Source organism: Gopherus flavomarginatus, chromosome 6 (assembly GCF_025201925.1).
Source record: "Gopherus flavomarginatus isolate rGopFla2 chromosome 6, rGopFla2.mat.asm, whole genome shotgun sequence".
Classification (NCBI taxonomy): domain Eukaryota; kingdom Metazoa; phylum Chordata; order Testudines; family Testudinidae; genus Gopherus; species Gopherus flavomarginatus.
In genome coordinates this window covers 53,743,810-53,767,663 of record NC_066622.1, presented here as the reverse complement: position 1 = coordinate 53,767,663, position 23,854 = coordinate 53,743,810, and the positions used below count along the sequence as shown (strand labels likewise).

The 23,854-nt window shown below is 51.5% G+C and overlaps 1 protein-coding gene and 1 pseudogene across 1 annotated transcript in view; one reads left to right on the top strand and one right to left on the bottom strand.

The window, feature by feature from the left end:
* LOC127053869 (zinc finger protein 883-like) overlaps positions 1-23,854 on the top strand; it is a 433,432-nt pseudogene that overhangs the window by 83,867 nt on the left and 325,711 nt on the right.
* LOC127053665 (zinc finger protein 560-like) overlaps positions 14,784-23,854 on the bottom strand; it is a 159,015-nt gene continuing 149,944 nt past the window's right edge. Inside the window, exon 4 of the mRNA XM_050958754.1 lies at positions 14,784-14,848. The gene's annotated coding sequence lies outside the window, so the exon portion shown is untranslated. The remainder of the gene's footprint in view (positions 14,849-23,854) is intronic.

The window sequence follows — 23,854 nt, the reverse complement described above, 5'->3', positions numbered from 1 at the left end:
TCGAGCTGCTGCACAATGCTGGGCAGGCTTAAGGTCGGGCTCCCCATGGCAGGAGAGAAGAAGACTCGGCCCCTGGAGGGGCAGGCTGGGGCTTCCTGGATCCCATTTGCTCGCAGCCAGCGCCCTGCCCCCACTCCCAAGTCATCCATGGCGCCCCCAGGTCGGCCAGAATGGAGCAGCAGTTTTCACTGCACTACGTCCACTTATGGCTTACAGGCAACTCCCAGACTCACCGCAGTCCACCATCTCGGCCAGAAAGGAGCCCACTCAGCCTCACCATTGCTGCTTTTCCTTTTCCCCAGAACTCCGCTTCTCCTGGGTTGCAAGTAGCCATCCCTGGGAATCCAACAGGCAGCCACAGGGGTCTGTCTCCCAGCAGCCAACCGCACCTCCATGGGTTCAGCCCTCAGAAGGGCAGGTGGGGTTTCCTGGATCCCAGTTGCTCACAGCCAGCCCAGCCTCCACCTCTAAAACCATCAGTCATGCCCCCAGGTTGGCCATAAAGGAGCCGCCATTCTCCACTTGGACTCAGCTTTGCTTGTTTTCCTTTCACCCAGAACCTCCCTTCTTCTCCTGGGCTGCAAGTAGCCACTCCTGGGAAGCCAAGAGGCAGGCACAGGATTCTACCTCCCAGCAGCCAACCACACCTCCCCAGGCTTTGCAGAATGAAGGGTGGTGCTCTACTAACCCCACTTAGCTGCACAGCTTCTTCCCTGCCTTCCTCAGCTCAACTTTCCTCTATTGCCCCATTCCTGCCTCACTTCCTCCTTTGGCCAGTCACGCAAAGGAGCCCAGCAGGAAGTGAGAGCCTCTATAGAGCAACCTCCAACAGCAGAGGTGGCCAAGAGACAAGCCTCCAAATGGTGACTGGCCTAACTACTCTAGGTTCTCCAGCCTGACACCAAGGTGCTTTCTCCACTGCTGTCAGCATCCTCCGTCATGCAGGGGTTGGAGTTATCCCAGGGACAGGCCAATAGGAGGAGTGCCCTTTCTGAATAACAAGGGGATCTGGGAAAAGGAAGCCAGCATGTTTCTGCCTGGTTTTGAAGCCAGGAACCTTTTGCTGTGTTAGGCAAATGTGATAACCACTACACTACAGAAACTCCACCTACTGGGTTGTTGCTCACTCTGGCACAGACCGATGGACAAATCTAGAGAATGTGGTGGTAGCCCCTCGATAGGTCAGCTGGCAGGAGCAGAGGACTGGAGCCAGCACTCAGGAAGTCGTCCTTACCTCGCCCGTGTGACTCCAGCTTGAGGGAGAGCTTCTTTTTCTTCTCCTTGCTGACAAAGAGCAAGAGAAGAATGAAAGGTCAGGTGGGCCAACTCGGTGCAGAAGCCCATGCTGTCTTTTCCTGCTGCATAGCCTGAAATGAGGGACTCGTGGCAGTTAAAGGAACTGCTGCACTCTCAGAAAACATCCAGCCCGTGCATAAAGGAGGATAGAAAAGCCTGTTAGTCTAGCACGCTCCCAACTGAACTGTTTCAGCAGCTGCTAGGTTTCTTTTTGGCCTGTTACTTTTCTGTCTGGGATGTTGTTGTCAGCTGTGGCACAGAAAAAGGACGTCATTGCGAGCTGCCCATGAAGATAAGATTAACTTTTGCCTTCCTTGCTCGGCTTTACTTGCTTCCTCACCCTATTCCTGCCTTAGTTCCTGGGTTACCTGAAGGCAACGGGGGCCCAGCAGTACGAAGAAGAAGTTAGACAGCTAGACCCTGGTGGCAAAAGTTCTACCACCGCTTGCCACCCCACTCTCTTCTCCCAGCGTCACGTATTGACCGCCAGGGACTTGGTGCCCAGCAGCGCAACGAAAGGCAGTGGACAGAGCCACCCTCGCCTTGAAGCTCTGGCTCATTAAACCGTATCTTCAGTCGCTGATGGCCAATGAGAGACCAACAGCGCTTGCTATTTTAGCACTTGAAAATGCCATAGGTCAGTCACTGGATCTCTTTAATGCTGTTACATAACAAATGAAAATAGAATCTCAGTGTGACAATCTGTACCTTTGGGGGAGTGTGCTGTAACCCCCATATTCCTCATTTTCATATAATCGTGATCTTATATACAGAGCATGCCTTGTAAGGTATCAGGGGAAAGGATATGATCTGCTGAAAGTCATTTCTCTACCCATAGATGTTTACCATTCATGCATATGAAGTTATGAGAATTGTGCAGTGTGGTTATCACTATGCTGTAAGGTGGGGGAGTCAGCCAAATATTAGCTCCCCAGTGACAACAGCAAGGAAAGTAACCAACACCCGGACAGGGTGTCAAACAATCCCATCAACAGCCATTGTTCAGCAAGGGAGCTACAGTGCAATCACTTATCTTGCAAGAGGACACCCCAGGGGAATTGCTCAGACTTGCTTGGAGAGACGCGGTGATGCTCACCTTACTCTGAAGGGGGAGCAAAGCCAAGAGGGAAGAAAGGACATGATAAAAGCAGAGACATTTGCCATGCTTTGTCTCTCTCGTCCACCTACATCTACAGACACCCCCACACCAAGCAACTGAAGCGCTGACGAAAGGGGAGAGCCTGGCTGAAAAGCCACCAGCCAGACTGTGGTGAGAATCATCTAAGTTTGTAAGGGCATTGAAAGGGTTAAGATCAGCTTAGAGTGCATTTTGCTTTTATTTCACAAAAACAACGAGGAGGCCGGTGACACCTTAAGAACTAACAGATTTATTTGGACACAAGCATTCGTGGGTAAAAAGCCCTCTTCTTCAGATGCATGGAGTGAAAATTGCAGATAGAGGCATAAATATATATTGGAACATGATGTAAAGGGAGTTACCATACAAGGGGAGAACAGTGTTGAAGGCTAATTCAGTCACGGGTGGATGTGGCTCTCTCCAAGTAATTGACAGGGAGGTGTCAATATCAAGAGAGGGAAAATTGCTTTTGTAGTGAGCCAGTCACCCCCAGTCCCTCTTCAAGCTCAAATTAATGGTGTTAAGTTTGCAGATCAGTTGTAACTCTGCAATTTCTCTTTGAAGTCTGTTTTTGAAGTTTTTTGAATGGCTTCTTTTAAATGGCTACTTTGAATGGCTACGTTCAATTGTGTTATTGAATATGAACATGTTAACGTGTTATGGAAGTCCCATGTGGATCTAGTGGTTAGGATTCGTGGCTTTCACCCAGACAGCCTGGGTTCAATTTCCCACACAGGAACAATGCAGAGCTTCTCCTTGGAGTGGAGACAGGAAAGAAAAAGAATGGGAAGAAATCCTGCCAGCAACAGAGCTGGGTAGAGTTGGGAGCAGTACTGGATTTGACATGGTGCCATAGTGCTAGGCCCAGGCTCTGAAGGGACGTATAACAGTAACTTCCTCCACTCTGCAGAAAGGGAACCTTAGAACAGCCTGGATTTAGTAGGGGAGCTGAGACCCCATAGGGCCCTGGGAGCTGTAGTTCCTTGACCAGCTCCCTGCCTTGGAGCAGAGAAGGAACATTTCCCAGCATTCCCTTGGCTGCTATCAACAGGAAAGGGAAGGGGGAAGCTGTGAGACTCCATGCGCTGTAGCTTGCTGTGGCTGGGGGTGGCTGCTAGGAAGGGGTTGCTACCTGTGAATAGGGAAGAGGTGTGACCAAGGAGTAGAAGGCTTTGGCCCAGGTAGCACCCTCAGAAGACTTCCCCAGACAGGCTGAGGAATGCTTTTGTGACCTCGCCTGGCAGCCCCCAAAGATGGAACTGGGTGGCACTAACTGGACAGGGCCCTTTCTATCTGAAGCTGGGCAAGGGAGGTATGTGGATTCCCACCAGAAGGTAAAATGGTAAGTAAGGAAGGGGAGGCTCTACTGGACCTGGACAGCTTCAGATACAGGACAGGAGGATTTTCCACTTCTGAGCCATGAAAATAGAAATTGACTTTTCCTTTCCAGATGTATCTAATATTCATAAAGGGAATCTAGCCCCTGCCTTCCAGATCTGAACACCTCAAAATCAGGAGTGCTCAAGCTCAATTTGGGCAGCTGTTACTTCATTTCTCCCAAATCAAATATGCTGATCCACTGTCATTTACTGTAGAAAAAGTAGGAGAAAATTGAGCAACAAACGTTGGGGTCTTCACAGTGCTAACGAGGGCTGGAATTGCTATTTTCAACAGCCATTACACTTTTTTTTTTAGTTTTGTTTGTTTAAAAGGAAGACAGTGATATTGCACTGGCAAATTCCCCATAGAAACAAAGAATGGAACAAAAGAATAATAAAGGCACCTCAACTTTCCTCATTTATGTAGGACAGTCTTATTAGATGGATCCAGACATCTTCCAATCACAGAAGCTGATAATTGTTCCACTTTACTGCAGTTCTGTAACCATGCAGGAACCTATAGGAGGAAAGTGCCTAACTCCAGAGTCTGCAGCTGCCTAGCGCCAGTGCTGAGGATTTAGAGTCCCTAGTGCTGCCCTTGCAAGGTTCAAGCATGCTCAGCCTTGGCATTGCCTCCTCTCCTGCGGCTAGTAGCTGCAGCTGTCTAAGGCTGGCCTCTGGCAGTTGCCCCATGGCTGTAGCTAGAGAAACTACAAGTTGCTCTATGACTCCTGGGGCCATTAAGCTAGAGCACCTAAAGACACTGGAGTTAACCTCAAGGAACAGAGCTCACCAGTAGGAAAGGAATGTCGAGGGAGCAGGGAAGGCGGGAGCAGGTCAGGCTTGCAGAGGGAGCTTCCATCTGGTTGGGAGCATGTCCAAAGTAGAAAGGAAACAAGTATGGGGAGAGGTGGTGGTGACCAGGTAGCAGACTAGCATGTAGATGGGAGCAGAGGGAGAGACGCTGGTGTCTTCAGATTCCCAAGGGCTAAGTCCTCACTTTGGGAAATGGTGTTTGCAGGTGGCTTGCTCACATGGCAGGATGGGGGCTGAGGGAGGGATCTGTCAGAACTGATCAGGTGTCTGCTGGCTTTAGGACTTTGAGCTGAGACTAGGACCACATGCAGTGACTGGTGACATGGGGGGGGTACTGGAGACATGGCTAGAGAAGGTCTGAATGAGGAAAGAGATAAATCTGTGGGGAGTTTCCTTGGTCACTATGAAAGTTCTGCTCACTGTGGACACTGGTAAACCCACATGGGTGTACAGCTCAATAAGAAAACCCGCGGGCTGAGGGAGCTGTGTATGGCAATGCATATAGTCATGGAGAGGTGTGTGATCAAAATGAAAAATGTCTCTGAGGTTCAGTATCAGCTATACGAAGGCACCAATGGCACTGCCCCACCAGGCCCACACTCGGAGCCCACAGTGACTACACTGGGGCCCACAAATATGTTTGGTGCCAGGGCCAACAAAAGGTTAATCCAGCCCTGACTGCCTGAGCACTATTTCAGCCTCACATTTTTGGGTGGAACTCCCACAGTGAGAGCTGCAGAGCACTCCCCCGCAACACACAATGCACACACTCGTCCTGGTGTTGGGAGGGGAACAGGAGAAAGGACAAAAGAAGAGATGAAGAGAAAGGAGGGAGGGACAGGTGGATGGAGGAAAAGGTGAAACACAAAGGACAAACCCTAATGTCCCCATGATTCTAAGGGACAAAATCCCAGGTGCGGAATAAAATTCTGCCTCCTTAAGCTCATGTTTTCCATGCCTAGAATTCAACTCTCACCAGATGGATCAGACTGAACAGGTTTCACACCTCCAGGAGGCTCTTACCTTCTAAACAGGGACGGCTGTTTTCTAGTAAAATCACTACAAGGGAAGGAGAAAACTGGAAAGAAGGTTTCTCCTGGCGCTCACGTCCAGTGAACCCGAATACTCTCTCAGTCCTCAGACAGAGACCTGGAGAAGGAGACTTGCTGAAGCAAAGCCACAGGGGTCTCTGAGGTTTCCCTAGCCCCTGGCCCCTGACTGATGTCAGGATCTCTCTGTGAGGTCACCACCTGCTCACCAATAGTCTTTGACCAATAGTGTGAGGTCCTGCAAAAGGCCTTTGTGATGTCACTGCCTACACCCCTCCCTTGCTGTGCCAATGTCCTGCCCCTGGCCAGGCACTTTGGAGCTTTGAGCTACTCCCTGTGGATCACCTCACTCAAGGAGCTTTTCTATAGAGCATCCTCAGATGTCTAAGCACACGAGTGCCATGGCAATGAACTGAACACACATGGCACCAAGATGAGATCATTAATAGGACTAACCTATAGGAGAAGGACACCCCAGCATTAGTAGGGGAGAAATCCCTACTGAACATGCATTACCCCTAGCAGCCCCTGCGTGGGGTCGGGCGGGGGCTGCGGAGGGGGGAGACCTGGGAAAGGGATGGATGGAAAATGTCTGTGCAGCCGGGACATGGCCGGGGGGGCGAGGGGAGAAGAGCAGGTGACCCCTGAGGAGCGGGGAGAAAAAGGGAGGGCTGAGATCCCCTCGGAATTACCACTGCCCCCTCCGTGGAGACCCCCTCCTCTCCTGTCCTGCCCCCTTTCTCCCTAGAGAGCAACAAGCAACATCCAGGCTGACACCCCCTTCCTTCAAACCCCTGAGAAGTTTCCTGTTCCCCTCCCCCCATTGTGCCCCATTTTCTCTCCCCTTTGCCAATGGCCAGTTCAGATCTTAGATTTGGGGTGTTTCCCTCCATTTTCACCTGCAGTGATTTGTCCTTGTGTAGGTGGGAAATGGTTCCCCCGAGTGATTTCTGAACTGGGCAGAGGCTGGGGGGGGCCTGAGACAGGGACACCTCTGGGCTGGGCTGGGGGGCCACTCTCTGCTGGCAACAGGGCGTGGGAAGGGCCAGGAAGGGGAGGGGGGAGCAAGTGTCCCCCATAGAGAGGGTCCAGCCCCAGGCTGCTACCAGTAGCATATTCCTATCCTGGCCGGGGGGGGGCTTTCTCCAGCTGGGACCTGCCCCCTAGGCAGCCCCAGGCTCTGACCGCACCAGCCCCGCCTGGAGCCCCCAGTGAGTGAGAGACCCCGGAGGGGGAGGGGGAGGGAGCACTGTTCCCTGACAGGAAAGTGACTCTCTCCCCTCAGATCTTGGTGTTTTCCTCTCATGTTATCAAATATGCAGTTTGTGACACAATTTCTTTGCAAATCTCAAAGATTCAAATAAAATAACCTAAACATTTGTCCCACTTCTCTCTAGTTGTCTATTTCTAATTGAATATGCCCTGAGATTTTCCTGTCTCTAATTATAAAATAATAAGAAAATCTCAGATTTACACCTTTTCTCAGATATTGAACACAAAATGTTTGCAAATGTTGCCCATTTCCTCTTTATTCATTTATCAAGTATTCATGTGAAACACTCAGATTTTACCTCCTATCAACAACTGATATAAAATCCCTCTGATTTTCCACTTTCCTCTCTATAATTTGCAAAATGGATCCAAAATCTCTGATTTCCACCCTTTGTCTTTCATTTCTGAACACTGATCTGAAAGCTCAGGTTTTCCCTCTGTGTCATTATCAAATGTCAATTAACAATCCTCTCAAGTTTTGTGCTGTTCCTTATGTTTCTAAATCCCCAAAACTTCTCCCTTCGGGGGAACCTGTTGCCCTGAGTCGCTCTCCCTTCTGGATGTTGCAGGGGATTAAATTTCCCAGTGATTGTCTTTCCCCTCTCCTTTGAGGATCATTTGTTCCCTCTTTTAGCTCTGTTAGATATTTGCCAAAGAAAGAGACCAGCCTGATATTTAATACACATCAAAGCCAGAGGCCTCCCCCTGTTTGAGGATCAGTGGTTCGCAGCTGGTAGTGGGAGAGTTGGCTGGCCCCTTTTCTTTTCTCCAGCTGGCACAGGATGAGGGGGTCACTCTGAGTGCAGCATGTCTTGAGAAGTATCCCAAACCACAAGACAAATGGTCTCTGTGAAGGGTTGCTTCCCACAGTGCTAAGATGTAGCCACCTATGGCAGGATCCATGGTGGCTACTATTTGCTAGTGACAGGCCACGGAAATTTCTTACCTATTTTGCCCCTCCATGCCAGGCCTGCACAACATACGGCCCACGGGCAACGTGCGGCCCGTGAAGTCTCACTGTGCGTCCCGCAGCCGGGAATCAAAGGGCTCTGGGCTGCCCATAGCCGCGGGGAATCCAAACCCCTTTAAAGTTCAGCCGCGGCCGGGATTCAAAAGGTTCTGAGCTGCCCGCAGCCGCAGGGAGCCCAGAGCTCTTTAAATCTCAGCCGTGGCCAGGATTTATAGGGCTCTGGGCAGGTGGGTGGGGAGCTCAGAGCTCTTTAAATCTCATCCACCAGGGCCGGCTTTAGGCCAATTTAACCAATTCCCTTGAATCGGCCTCGCTCCTAAGAGGACCCCGCACCCAAGCCCCAGTGCCAGCAAAAGCCAGTGCTCTGTACCAGGGTGGCCCAGTTTCCCCAGGGGGCAATTTAAAAGGCCTGGGGCTCCCAGCAGGGGCTGGAACCCCAGGCCCTTTAAATAGCCACTGGAGCCCATCCGCTTCCCCAGGGTTCCTGCGGCTATTTACAGAGCTGAGGCAGTGGAAGCAGGGGCGCCCCGGGCCCTTGAAATAGCCCCCAAGAACCAGGCTGCTGCTGCTACCCTAGTGGGAGAGGGGGCAGGAGGAGGAGGAGGAGGAGGAGAAGGAGGCACTCACCATAGAGGATGGGCTGTACCCCCTGTACCTGCACCCCCTGCCCTGCCTGCAGCCAGCCCGTCCCCAGACAGCCCCTGCTGCACTCCCTGCCCGCACCAGCCCCGCACCTCATGCTCTGCTTGCACCAGTTCCTGCCTGCAGCCTGCCCATCTCCAGCCAGCCCCACACCCCCTGCCTTGCCTTCAGCCCTGCACCAACCCCTGTCTCCAGCCAGCCCTGCACCCCCTTCCCTGTCTCCAGCCAGCCCCTGCCACACTACCTGCCCTGCCCGCACCAGCCCTGCACCCCCTGCCCTGTCTCCAGCCAACCCCGTACCCCCTGCCTTGCCTTCAGCCCTGCACCAACCCATCTCCAGCCAACCCCTGCCGCACCCCGCTGCCTGAAGCCAACCAGTCCCGCACTCCTTTGTCTCCAGCCCTGCCAACCCATGCCGCACCCTCCCTGTGGCCCTGCCTGAAGCCAGCCAGCCCACCCCACACCTCTTGTCTCCAGCCTGCCCCACACACCTTGCCCAGCCTGCAGCCAGACCCTACCTCTCGCATCCTCCCCCTCCCCCACCTCCAGCCAGCCCCATGTTCACTGGTGCTCTGCAGTTCCGAGGGAAGTAACCCTGAACACCTGCTTCAATGAGATGGGCAGGGAGCAGCTGGGACCAACACATGTGCACCCTAGCACACCCTAAGGGAGTGGCAGAGCTCATTTCTAGTTCAGACCCATCTTTTTAAAAAAGAACTTTTAGGTAGGGTTAACATACATCTGTACTTTCCCGGACATGTCAGGCTTTTTGGTTCTTAAATCGCCATCTGGGAGGAAAATACGGACGTATGGTAATCCTACTGGTACAAAAAATACATACTGTGGCAGAACTTTTTATAGGGAACCGGTTGTTAAGAACTGAAAGGCTTTTTTTTCCCCAATCATCCCTGCGGGGCCCCGCCAAAAATGTTCAAATTGGGCCCCACACTTCCTAAAGCCGGCCTGCCAGCCACGGCCGGGATTCAAAGGGCTCTGGGCTGCTCGCAGAGATTCCCGGCCGCAGCTGAGGTTTAAAGGTCTCAGGGCTCCCCACCGCCACGGGCAGCCCAGAGCCCTTTGAATCCCGGCAGCAGCTGAGATTTAAAGGGCTCAGGGATCCCTGTGGCTGCAGGCAGCACAGAGCCCTTTGAATCCTGGCGGCAGCTCCAGGGGATGGAGTGAGGCTGGGATTTCAAGGGCTCAGGCTCCCCTCAGCAGCAGGAGCTCTGGGACCTTTAAATCCCTGCCCCAGCCCTGAAAAGCTCCGGGTTCCCCCAGTCGTCAGAGCCCCAGGCCCTTTAATTTGACCCTGAGGGCTCCCAGCCACCTCTTTGGCTGGGAGTCCCTGGTTGATTTAACATCAAGTAACACCTCCCCACCACCAACCTTCCTTTTTGACCCACAGCTGTTTTGGTGGGGCGGCACTGGGGAAGGAGGGTTTGTTTCTGCAGGGCTGGGCGGGGTGTTTCCGCCAGGCTGGGAGGTCCTGAGTGGGGGGTGTTTCCGCAGGGCCGGGGGGTTTCGGTCCTCAGCTGTTTTCTTTGGAGTATTGTGGCCCTCGCTGTTTTACTCAAAGTACTGTACAGGAACTATTCAGGGGGATTAAGGCAAAATGCCACAATTATTAGTAATACAGGTATCAATTAATACTCTATGACATGCACATGAGATATATATCACAGTCATGCATTCACGCACACACACAGACATAAACACACTCCGTCTTGCTGTTGTTACCAACTAGTTGCTCCCCTTAACTGCACTGGCCAGGTGAGTTAGATGGGGGAGGGGTGGAGCCGGGCTTCTACCGATCCAAATCGATGGTCCGATGGTGACAAGACGAGATCCGGGGTCCTTCTGCAAGACACCTCGCCTTTATAGCAGCTTCCCTCTTATGCAAATCTAGACCAGATTCAAAATCTGGGTCTGCGTCCGTTGGTCTTTGTGCTGCTTTTCTCTGGGTGTTGTCCCAATGCTGCTCAAAGAGGGTGTTTTCTAAAGAAGGTGCTTGCTTCTAATCCCTGAGGCCATCAATATGTCTGCTCTTCTTTACTGGGCCCACTTGACAAGTTGTATTGTCCTTTGCTCTGGCTCCCATTCCCTCTTCAACTGTTGTAGCTGTCTGGAGGTGGGTGTCTTCCAAGCCTCACTCATTCACACCTCATTCAGTCAATAGAGCAATTGATTACAGAGTGTGAGGGAAGATCTTAATCTACTTCTAGCAAAAAGGCACATGTTTTCTTTTACTTTAACTATACTATCCTTAGGGGCTATAACATTTGATACAAAGTTTTCTACCAATTTTCTATATAAGGATCTAATGCAAAGCTGTGTGAAAATAGAGAGGCACAATGCCAAATCATATGAATTACAAAATAACATCATGCCGGATACAATGTCATAAAGATAAAGATACTTAATACAAAAAAACACAATGCAACGTTATAACGATTTATAGAGATAGTTAATACAGAGATTTCTCTACATCACCACTTTGCAAGTTGTGCAGGCCTGGTGACGGCATTCGCGGGGCTTCTTGCTCGTGTGGATTCTCTGATGCTGAACAAGGTGAGAGCTGCGATTGAAGGTTTTCCCGCACTCACTGCATTCATAGGACCCCTCCTGTGTGTGGATTCTCTGATGCCGAATAAGGTGTGAGCTGCGACTGAAAGTTTTCCCGCACTCACTGCATTCATAGGATCTCTTCCCTGTGTGGATTCTCTGATGCCCAATAAGGTGCGAGCTGCGACTGAAAGTTTTCCCGCACTCATTGCATTCACAGGGCCTCTCCCCTGTGTGGATTCTCTGATGTTGAGAAAGCCCTGATCTGTAAGTGAAGTTTTTCCCACACTCAGCACATGTATTTTTTTTTGCTTTTCCCTGCAGATTTCCTGCTGTATTCTGGTTTCCTTAAGGCCCTTCTGAGTTCCCTGACAGGAAATAAATTTATCCATTTTCTCCCCTGGCTGGTTTCCCTGCTCTTTTTCTGGTCTGTGCTGAACCTCACAGGTCATTGCATCATCTGCTGTGATAGAGACAGAAACCTCAAACAGGGATGGAAAGGGGAAAGCCAAACCAAAACAAGTGCTGGAGAGAGGACGAATAAAAATCAGGAACTCAGCTCCCCCCAACAGGAGAGAGGAGGGGATCAATTCAGCCTTCAAATCCCATCCAACTTCACAGGGGGAAGGGAGAAAGCTACTGCCCGGTGTCTGCTAACATCTAGAGGAAGCCTTGAGCTATATTTACCCTGCGGATGTGACCCCTGTTATGGTTAATAATGAACTGAGAGACTTCCCAAGAGCTTTGTAGGGCATCCTAGATGTTTCCTTCAGGCACTTACAGATTCTGAGTTGGTTTAATGTTTCCTCATCTGTGCGGGGAGATCTCAGGATCTCTCTTTCCTCTGAACCCTGGAGCTCTGGGACCCATGGCTCTTCCCCTTGTTCCAGCTGGGAGATCATATCACGTTGGAAAACCAGAAACTCCGCTCAGATGAAAGAAAACAAAGGAGTTCAGTTGATTTCATACAACTTGATCATCAAAAACATTCTGTTAATTTATCTTCAGTGCTTAGTGTGACCTAGTGTGCCTGGGGCAGTCCTCACTGAAAATGCCAAGGTCAGAGCAGGCTGAAAAAGGGAGAGCAGATGCTCCCCATACTGGTGGTTAACACTGAAGTTAAACTCACTGACCAGTCACAAACTGTGCTTCTGATCCCACACACTGGTTAACGAGACTCTGAAAAAAGAAATCACACGGCCCCCTTTATTGCATGACAGTTCTCTGACTCCTAATCAGCAACTAGGTCCCGTACAGTGAGAGGTTATTTAAAAACTCTGCTCACTGTGATACAGCATGGCCAGAGGGCAGCAGGAGAGTGATCCTAATTGGATCCAGGAAGTGGGTGGGTAGAAGGTTAGCCACATTACCCAGGTTTGGATCTCATCCAAAATACCATGCTGCCAGCCAATCCTTTAGCAGTTAAACTAAATGTTTAGAAGAAAGAACAAATGAAAGAATGAAGTTAAATTCCATCCTTCCAGACAATTCTTTAGCATCTAAACTAAAGGTTTAAAAGAAAGAAAGACAGAAAGAATTTAAATGGAAAAGCAGTCAGATACATTCCAAAATGGATATATCAGGTTCTTAGCAGTATTGGTGAGTTGCTGGCTTGAAAGTCTGTCTGGAACGCATCCACAGCTTGGATGGGTCATTCAGTTCTTTGTTCCAGGGTTCAGTTTGTAGAGAAGTTGCTCCAGAGGTAGGAATGGGGATTGAAGACAAGATGGAGATGATGCAGCTGCGCTTTATATTCCTTTTGCCATGTGGCTTGTACTTCCTGTGTCCCAAACACAAGCTTCACAGCACATGGCATGGAAAAGCTTTGGAGGTTTCATTACACAGGCAAACCCCGGCATGTCTTGCTGACTCAATAGGTGTATCCCCTTGGCCCATGTCTTCATTGTACAGCTGATGACCCTCAATGGGCCATCAAACATACTAGGCAATGTTGATGCCAATATGTCTGGAGGTGTCACCCAGAAAAACTGCACAAGTCTGGAAATACAGATATACCTTACATATCTGTAACTCACAATACAAAGGTGATAGAAACATAGAAACAAAATTATCATATTTGGCAAATCATAACATTTTCACTGACACTTTACATTGTATACCTAGCATGATTCACTGCAATTTTATCAGATTCTATTATTTTATTATTAATACCAAAGTGTCTCACAATTTCATGCAGTCTCACACTTGCTAAACTAGTGAATTCCCAGGACCAGTTCCCCAGGTCCTTCAAAAGATGCCAAACATTGTGCTTAGGAGGGATTGAAATACCCACATATCTGCTGGGAACACACACACAGACACTGTGTCAATCTGTACCCCTGTGTTCACTCTTCTAGAAAATTATGATCAATTTTGTACCCAGTATGGCTTGTGAGGTATCATTAGAAAAAGCATAACCTACTGAATATTATCCTCCTGTTAAAATGTGTAGTAACACTGCATGTAAAATTGTGAGATTTTACAGTATGATATTACTGAAAAAGTTACAGTTCTGGGGAACACCCACAGACCAGTTCCTCAGAGACAGCAAGGCAAACAGCTGATCAAACAGCCATTCTCCTGCAGGGGGAAGGTGTGAAGACATTAAGGGCTGGTCTACACTACAGGGGACATCGATCTTAGATATGCATATTCAGCTACGTGAATAACGTAACTGAAGTCGAATATCTAAGATCGGATTACTCACCCATCTTCACCGCGCGGGATCGATGTCCTCGGCTCCCCCTGTCAAATCAGCAACTCCGTTGGGGTTGGTGTTGTTCTGGAATCGATATAAGCGCGCTCGGGGATCGATATATGGCGTCTAGATGAGACGCGACATATCGATCCCCGACCAATCGATTTTAACTCGCCGATACGGTGGGTAGTCTAGATGTAGCCTTACATTCCATCACAGGGACCTATTGAGGCTGTTGTGGAAAACGACCACAGGATTAATATTTGAATCAGCTCAGCCTGAGGCTCTTTTCTTGGTTACAAGCACGCAGGGGGCGACAGCTATTGGAATACTGTTCCCGAGCTAAAAATCACACAAGCCTTTTACAGCTTAAAACCACAAACAATGACACATACGTTGCACGTTAATTCCCTTATTTGGAATATATTGCAAAATATGATGCAGGTCAAAAGCAAGCTGAACAATCAGTTTTCCATATTTGGCCTTTCCTGTTATTTTTATTACACCTGGTGATATGGGAGCAAGACTCTCCATGTCTCAAGAAATGTCACTACCAACCTAGGCCATTTTCACATGCTGGGGTGCAATCCAGATCAGCGAGGAGTTGTGTCATCTGTAATCCTGGGTGAGATTCAGTGTTCTGCTGCTGGAGCTCCCCTGTCTGGATACTCCCACCCAGCGTTCAAGGACGCACTGAGTGTCTGTATGATAAGTAACCCTGGATTGGCAGCTCTGACTCCAGCCGCCTGCTTGTTACACCGCAAGCACATTCTGGTTTGGGTAGAGAAGGCTCAGGGTTTGAGAGAAGGCTGGGGGTAGGAAGCTTCTGTTCATTATGCTGGACCTAACCCCAGTTTTACTTGAGTAAAAAGGAGATATTTGACATTGTGTGATGCTGTTCCTGTGCTCTGTTCCCAAAGTGTTCTGCAGCAGAGGAGGGTCTCTGGAAGTATGTATGTTACTGGCCTATTGGGGTGATGCTGAAACAGGACAGGGTACAGATGGCATTGTGGGGATGGCATGAACCTTCACTCTTCATTTCCCCTTCCAAGAACAGAAGGGACAGGAATCCTTACCCAGCAAGACCATGGTCTCATAGTTCCCCTGCATGACATCTCTGTAGAGGGCTCTCTGAGTGGGGTACAGCAGAGTTCCCTGTTCCCTAGAGAAATACACAGCCACCTCCTCGAAGGTCACCGGCCCCTGAAAGAGCAGGAGTCCAATACTCAGTACCTGCTGACCCATTCACAACCCCACTATTCACGGAACAGCAGCACCAGGGAAATGGAAGCTCCGGGAGGCACATGTTAACAGAGTCCCACCCCACCTTGCTTACAGCAGCCAGGAAGCATCAGAGGGTAGAAACAGAGAACCTTTGTGTCTCCCATCTGACAGACAGAAGCAGGGTCTTCACATTTATCACATAGCTACTAGCCAGAGCTTAATATAGGAGATGGGGCTGTCTCTGGACCCTGATAGTGGCTCCCTGCTAGGAATCCAAGCACTCTCCAAATAAAATATATGGAAGAAAGGGGAAGTCAATCATAAAGAATAGAAGTTAGAAGGTCAGAATTGTAGTGCCCATTAACAAAGGTTTAGAGAAAATAGAGATTATCAAACTAACGGGATATCCTTATTGGATGAGATCAAAAGTTTGGTTGCAGCTAATAGTATTGATGTAATATACCTAAACTTCCGTGAGGGACATGACTTGATTAGCACAATATTTTTACTTAAAAAACTAGAATGATACAAAATAAGCACGGCATACATTAAATAGATTAAAAACTCTGATAGTAAATGGGGAACCATGATCGAGTGGATTTCTTTCTAGCAGGTTCCTGCAGGGATTGGTTCTTGGCCCTGTGCTATTTAACATTCTTATCCATGACTTAGAAGAGAGTACAAAATCATCACTGATAAAGTTTACAGTTGCCACAAAGATTGGGGTTGGTGGTAATTAATGAAATGTCGGTAGATTCAGGCTCCATCACTGAGAGTCTGGGAAGTTGTCCCAGCCCTGGCTGGAGGGTTATTTCCTGTTCCACAAAGAGGGGAAGTTCCATTCCCAACTCCTGTGCCTTGAAATTAATACCTATCTGACACTACACCCCCATATTCATCATAGTGGTATGATTATAATATGATTAGGACATAATTATGATCTATTTTGTAGAAGATGCATCATGTGTGGTGTCACTGGAAAAGTTCTGATTTGCTGAATATGATTATCCTATTTGTGTGCACATATCATGTTCGTATCTGAAGTTATGGATATTGACTCTGGATCTGTATTTCAAATGTGCTTACTCTGGGTAACACCCACAATGAGCCTTTCAGGTACAACAATGAAGAAACCAGACAGTGCTGATGGCTCAACAAAGACAATGGACTGTGGAAGAGCTTAGCCTTCCTGTGAATGTTTCAGCCAGCCTATGAGTCATGGCTACTATGACTCAGCAGGGCCTGTGACCAGACCACATGACACTAAACTCCATTTTAGTACCTGTATTTTTCCACAAACTGGACTAGGAACTGAGTTTGGAACAAAAGGTTCCCACCGTATGGAAAAGCTACATAAGGTGGGGTGTGACATCATCTCTTGGCCTCATTCTCCACACAAGAGAACTTCTGGAAACACCTGAGAAACAAAAACGGATGCGGGGGAAGTGCTGCTCCCAGGATCAAGAGATTTCTAGCTTGTGTATGGAAACTTGGTGGACTGCTTGTACCATCAGTCAGGGTGAGAAATTGCTAATTCAAATTCTATCCATCTAGTATGTTAGGCTTAGTCTGAGTTTTGGTTATTTGCTAAATAATCTGCTTTGATCTGTTTGTTATCACTTATAATCACTTAATCTATCTTATTGCAGTTAATAAACTTGTTTGATGCTTTATCTTAACCAGCGTATTTTGAGTGAAGTGTCTGGGGAAAATAGCTTGTTGTGCACATCTGTCCCATATCGAGGGGAAGGGGAACTTCATTAATGAGCTTGCATTATAGAGATCCCTGTGCACTGTGAGATGGTATCATTCTGGACTTATACTACAGCAAGTGTGCAAGGTTGGGGAGTGGGAAATTGGCTCTTGTCTTCTATCTGTCCTTGAGTGGCTTAGGTAACGCACTCAGGTAGCTTAGTTGGCTGCATGGCGCCACCTGCTGTTGAGTTGGGTGATAACAGGCCCTGGAGAGGCTGGCGAAATCTCCAGCAAAGCAGTGTGAGAAGGGCCAGCCCAGCGTGAGGGTTAGAGGACACAGCAGTTCCCAGAAGCTCCACAAACTGCCTCCTGGGGGTGACAACCCATCACGCCCTACACTACACAAGTCTCAGCAGGTTTGTCACATGCTATCCCCTCCCTTTCTCCACCCGAGATATTTCCTGCTTCCCACCACCTCTAGCAATTCCCACCCTCTTATGCATTTACTGCTCCTCAACCTCCAAGCAGAGCCCGCCACCCTGATAATCTCTTACCTGAGCCAGCTGCATTGCAGCCATTTCCTTGTCCCTGGGAGGACGAGATGATCTGCAGCGAAACATGGATGTTATTCTCTGGCCTGCCGGGGTGAAAAGGGCAAGGTGTGAGAATTCAGACTAGGCTTTTGTCCATTCCCCAAGCCGATTCCCCCCAGCTTTTCCCCTGCTAATGCACATTCTAGGTTCTAGCACACTGTGAAGCACAGAGTGACCTTATTCCAATACAGGCCTAGCCCCCTCCCACCAGGGTGTAACCCTCTGACACATGGGGAAACCCTCCCAGTAACAGTCTCTCTCTTACACGTATCAAGTTTGTGGACAACACCAAGCTGGGAGGGGTTGTAAGTGCTTTGGAGGATTGGATTAAAATTCAAAATGATCTGAAAAAAAGCCCCTGAAAGAGTAAGAGTCCAACACTAAGGACTTGCTGCCCCATTCACAGCCCCACTATTTGTGGCAGAGAAGAGTGAATCAAATGGAAGCTCTGGGTGGATCATAGTCAGGAGAGTCCCACCTCGACCTGGCTCAGAGTATCCAGCAAATGCCAGGGTGAGGGGATGAAGAGAGAGCCCCTTATCTCTCCCAGCATATCCATCACCACCCTACTAGCCACTGACTGATAGAGGAGATGGAGCCCCTAGCAGGGTCCTGGGAGAGCTCGCTGGTAGGATGCCCAACACCCTCCTCATTGTGAGGAGCTTGATATAAAGGGAGAGGCAGCTCCAATAAGCCTGACTCACGGGTGTCCCCTTTATATCTCACAGCAGCTGATGGTTAATGAGGTCAGGCTCCAGCACTAGGAGTCTGGTCAGTTTGACTAGCTCCATGTAGGTGGGTTATTTTCTCTCTTCACAAATTAGGGCATTTCCACCTCCAAACCTCCTGCGTCTGTTCCTAGAATCTAGGCCACTTAGTAAATAACTCCCAGCAGGTCTGCCACACCCTGGCCTCCTCCTTTCCCCACGCTGTGAATTTCCTGCCCCGCTCCAACCTCCAAACCAGACTCTGCAAACCTTCCCACCTCTGGTGTATTTGCTCTCCCTTTCCTCCAGCAGGAACCCACCAGCAACCCCCCGATAATCTCTACCTGGACTGACTCCACTGCAGCCATTTCTCTTCCCTGTCCCACGCCAGGCTGGGATGAGCTGGAGCAAAACATTCTGCAGCCTGTCTGGGGGAGAAGGGCAGTTGTGGGCGTTTCACAACCGGTTTTAGTTAATTTCACATCACAATTCCCCCAGGCCCTTTCCCTGCAGACAGACACCCTAGATTCTGTCATGCTGGGAAATGCTCAATCTGTTTCTTACAATTTAGACCTGGCCCCTCCTGCCAGGCTAAGTCCACAGACACATTTTTAACCTCCCTTCTCTCTCCCCTCACCCCTTCTCTGAACACAAGGCTAGAAAAGAGCAGAACCAAAGGGTCACTGTGGGGGATTCCCTCAGACACTGACCCCACGGCAGCCACACCCCAGCAGGGGGAATATGGAGTCAGGAACTGGCTTTTGCTCTGTCTGATCCTTGTTTTGTTCACTGGAAAGTGCTTCTGCCCCAGGATGCAGCAATACATGTGTCTGAGTGGACTAGAGAGCTGGAAATCTCTCCCCCACATTCATTTCTCCCACTGCCCCTTTCAGTCTCTCCTTCCCCTGTCCTCTCTCCCTGCCCCTCTGGCTATGACAGTCCCATTCCTGGGGGCTTTGCTCTCCCATGGCTGGATTTCCTCCTGGCAACCGCTAATGGGAGGAGAAATGAGGTGGTGTTGTTTGTGCAGAGTCACTTTCTTGCCAGACCCTAGGACATTCCCTGAGGTCTTTCAGTTACCTGGAGACTCTGGCTCAGAATTTAGTAGTAACAGGGCCCAGGACTGCCCTAGGGGGCTAGGACCAGCTGCAGAAAGTCATCCCCTGGGCCGGGCAGAGAAGAAGCTTTAATTAAGGTCACTTCCCAGCACAGAGCCCCACTGGGGGCGCAGCAGCTGTCAAGCCTGGTCTCCCAGATCACAATGGAGGCTGCAGCATCTGACCCAGGAAGCTGAACCCCAATGTCCTGAGCAGAGAGGGACAGAGTGTATGAGCAGCTTCCCTCCTTTAGCTCTCTGGGGAGAGCAGCTAATGGGAGCCCCTCCTCACAGGGAGAATGGCTGATCTCATTTGACCCACTGTCCATCTGGAATCACTCCTTGTCTTTCCATACAGTGACTCTGGATTAACAACGGTCTCAATGACACCGGATTTCAGAAAGAATGAGTTCAGAACGCTGTGGAAAAGACCATCGTGTGGCAGTGCTGACTCCCTTCCCACCTCCCTCACCCCCGCAGACCTAGGACAAAGACTGGGGGCAAAAATTTTCCAAACGGAACCGAAAGTTCCTGCAGTTTTCCAAAGATGAGAAAAGTAAATTCTGTGATTTCACACTAACAGTGTTTGCTAAGTGGACAGAAAGTTATCACAGTGACAGGGCACGTGACTGGGGAATGGACTTGGTGACCTGGTGACTAGGAGCCAGGACTCTGGTACAAGTTGACCAGAGAGAAGGATCATGGTTAGCAGCAGCCCCCAGACACCCCTAGTACCCAGAGCCCAGACCCCCCAGCCAGGGGCACCAGACACCCCCCAGCCAGGATCCAATCAGATATTCCCTGGGACGCAGCCCCAGAGTCCCTGGCCAGGGACCCCAGATACCCCTCAAAGCCCCACCGGCCAGAGAACCCCCACCACACCATGATTGCCAGGTTGGGAATCCCAAAGGGTTCCCCCCACCAAGAGCCCCCAGCAGCCAGGGACCCCCTCAAGGGACCCCCCCCACTGGGAACTCAGTCCCTCACTGCCTGCCTAGGAACTTCCCCACCCTCCAGAACGATCTACCCTGACATTTGCCTGGGAACCGCTCCTCTCCCCAGTGTTACCCCCTGATGATTTACAATGTGACCCATCACTCTGCTTCCCTGGCATGCCCTCACCTAGTGCCAGGGATCCCCTCTCCCAGCTCTGTGCACTGGGCATGGCAACAAAACCAGGAACCAGCGGGGGAAGCACAGACAGAGCCCCTGGCACAGAACCAGGCTCCCTCTAACCCTCTGTCCCGCCTCCCCAAGAGACACCCACCCCCACTGTTCTGCAGCCACCAGGCCCCCAGCGATACCCACCTCCAGGACCCATAGCCTCAGGGATGGGCACATCAGAACCACCACCCCCGAAAACCCCAAACCTCCACAACCCACCAACCTGACTAGGGTACCCCCTGCCCAGCCACCCAGAGGCCTCCCCCTACCACAATGCCCCTTCAGCTGCAATCTCCCCACACAGACACCTTCCCTGCCCCTGCAAGTGTTACCTCACAGAGTGGGAGAAGTGGCTAGAAAGTTAACACCACCTCCTGCTGGCCAGTCACACAGGCAGAGGGAGCCTGGGGAGTGCTTCTTTAACAGGAGAATGGAAGGCCTGGAGGGCAAGAAAGATCCACGGGCTGTCACTAGCAAATAATGGCCACCATGGATCCACCCCAGAGGCGGCTGCATCTTAGCACATTGGGAAACAACCCATCATATTCAATTAGAAATAAAACAACTAGAGAGAAGTGGGGCAAATGTTTGGGGTATTTTATATCAATCTTTGAGACACGCAGAGAGAACCCTGTCACAAACGACATTTGATAACATGAGAGAAAACCACGAAGATCGGAGGGGATTTGATGTTGCTATTAAATAACTAGTGGAAAAGGGGGACTGTTGGACTGGATTTTATATGACTGTCCAATACATAAACAGAATGTGATGGTCCCCCCCGGCCACGGGGCAACCATTCACGTGAGCAGCTCAGAGCCCTTTGAGGAGCTGATTTAAGGGCGGGGGGGAGCTGGAAGGCTCCCTGGACAATGGCAGGGGGCCGCAGGGGAATTGGGAAATGGTGTCTGGGCAGTCCCCATGGGGGATGTGCTCCTCCCTTCCCTTCCCTGCCCTGGCAGAGAACGGGAACCTCATCCCATCCCACTCCAGTGGGAGCCATGTTCTGGGGAATGACCCAGGGCAACAATTTCACACCCAAACAAGGACAAATCGCTGCAGATAAAATGGGTGGTAAAATCCACCCCCCATCAGAGAGATTTTAAATTGACATTTGAGAAGTATGGAGAGAAAAGGGAAAATCAGAGGCAATTAGAGTGCTGATCATTGGTGGGGGAGGAGGAGAATCTCCCTGGATTTTATAGCCACGTGTGATAATGAAAAGGGGAAATCTTGAGAGAATGTGTGTGTGGGAGGAAGTGGCAAAAACAGGGACAGGATCCAGTTAACTCACCTCCCTCCCACCCCGGGAATGTGCTGGCTGCACAGAGACATATCTACCCCCCCCCACCCCAGTGACCTCCCCCCCCTGCAACTCTGGCTTCTCCTCCCCCCTCGACACCTCCGCCCTCACACCAAACGGGGGGGCTCTGCCAGCGCCTCCCCCTGAGCTCAACTCCTGCTCCTCCCCCCAGCCCGGATTGTGCCCTTTAGCCCCCCACGAACCCTGCCTCCAGCTGCCTGACCCCGCCCCCCCGCCCATCAATTTCCTGCACTGCGCCCGCCCCTCCCACGCTCTCTATTACTCCCCCTCCCCGCTCCAGCCCTGCCCCCAGCGGATCGTTACTGCTGGTCCGGGCAGGGGTAAGGGCAGCGGCTTCAGCGGCTGTTACTGGGTATGCGCAGTGCCCGGGAGAAGCACATTGCTATGGGGAGGGATTTAATACACCGCCCCCCCGCCCCGCCTGGCCCGGGGTCCGCCCCTCCCTCCCTCCCCCCCACACGACATCCGGGCCCCGGGCCCCCCATCACAGCGAGGCGTGCGGGTGGATCCTCCTGCAGCTCCACTGGGGCCGAGGCGCGTTCAAGGCTTCTCCCAGGCTCCCTGGGGCAGAGTCACTTTCCTGACCCCCAGCGCCTCTCATTCCCCGGGGGCTCCGGGTCACAATGTCCCACCGCCCTTCCCCTTCCTGCAGCTCTGGCTTCTCCCCTCCCGCCCCCGACAGCCACACCAAGGGGAGCCCCCTGCCCCAGTCTCTGACCACACATGGATTTCAGCCGGGCCGGGGGCAGATCCTGGCTGCAGCTGAGAACAGCTGCTCCGCTCCAGCTCGGGCAGCTCCAGCGCTGCTGGCAGCAGGTGGAGAACCAGGAAGCAGCTGTTCAGCCCGGGCTCCGCATCACAATGTGCCAGAGACCAGCCCCCAGGGGCTGCCCAGCCCCTGAGCTGAGACAGAACACCGCCCCCAGGAGCTGCCCCGGCCCTGGGCTGTGCCAGAGCCCCACCCCAGGAGCTGCCCCGCCCCCGGGCTGTTCCAGAGCCCCGCCCCGAGGAGCTGCCCCGCCCCTGAGCTGAGCCAGAGTACCGCCCACAGGAACTGCCCCGGCCCCGGGCTGTGCCAGAGCCTCACCCCCAGGAGCTGCCCCGCCCCTGAGCTGAGCCAGAGCCCCGCCCCCAGGAGCTGCCCTGCCAATGGGCTGTGCCAGAGCCCCGCCCCCAGGAGCTGCCACGACCCCTGGCTGTGCGAGAGCCCCACCCCCAGGAGCTGCCCTGACCATGGGCTGTGCCAGAGCCCCGCCCCCAGGAGCTGCTCCGCCCCCGCTCTGTGCTGGAGCCCCGCCCCCAGGAGCTGCCCCGCCCCCGAGCTGAGCCAGAGCCCCGCCCCCAGGAGCTGCCCTGCCCATGGGCTGTGCCAGAGCCCCGCCCCCAGGAGCTGCTCCGCCCCTGCTCTGTGCTGGAGCCCCGCCCCGAGGAGCTGCCCCTCCCCCCAGCTGAGCCAGAGCCCCGCCCCCAGGAGCTGCCCGGCACCTGGGATGTGTCAGAGCCCCGCCCCCTGGAATTTCCCCATGTTCGGTCTCTGAGCTTTGTTCTCCTGCCGCCTTCTTCCCAGCACCCCCTGCTCTCTTCCTGTGTCTGCAAACACCCCCCCTCCCCCGGGGCCGGCTGCAGTGCTCGCTGAGGCTGACTCCAGTGGCTGAAGTTGCCTCCATCTCTGCTTCACCTGGAGGGGGAGAGACAAAGAGAGGAGATGGTCCCAGGGTGTGAAACCAGAATCAGGGGGCAAGGATAGAAGGACTGTTTGGAAAGGTGGGTTTTTTATGTGTGGGGGGGGTGAGCCAGAGGGATTCAGAAGAATTTGGGCAGCAGAGGCTCAGGGAAATTGAGGGGAACCTCCTGGGTGTCTCAGTGTTGCCCAGGGTTTGTACAGCACCTTGCATAATATGGGGTCTGATCTCAGTCATGGTCTGTGCAGCACCTGGGAGCCCTGATGTCTGTTTCCTGATCACAGGCTCTGGGAATGGAGAGAGGGAAACCTCAGCACCTGAAGGTTAATGCAGCCCTGTGTGCAACCCCTGCTAGGGTGATCCGACAGCAAATGTGAAAAATTGGGATGGGGGTGGGGTTAATAGGCACCTATATAAGAAAAAGACCCCAAAATCGGGACATCTAGTCATGCTAGTCCCTGCTGTTCTCATAAGGGGTCGGCTTAGAGAGGGTTTGGCTACACTTGCAGCTGTCCAGCACTGGGAGTTAAAGCTGTCTTCCTACAGC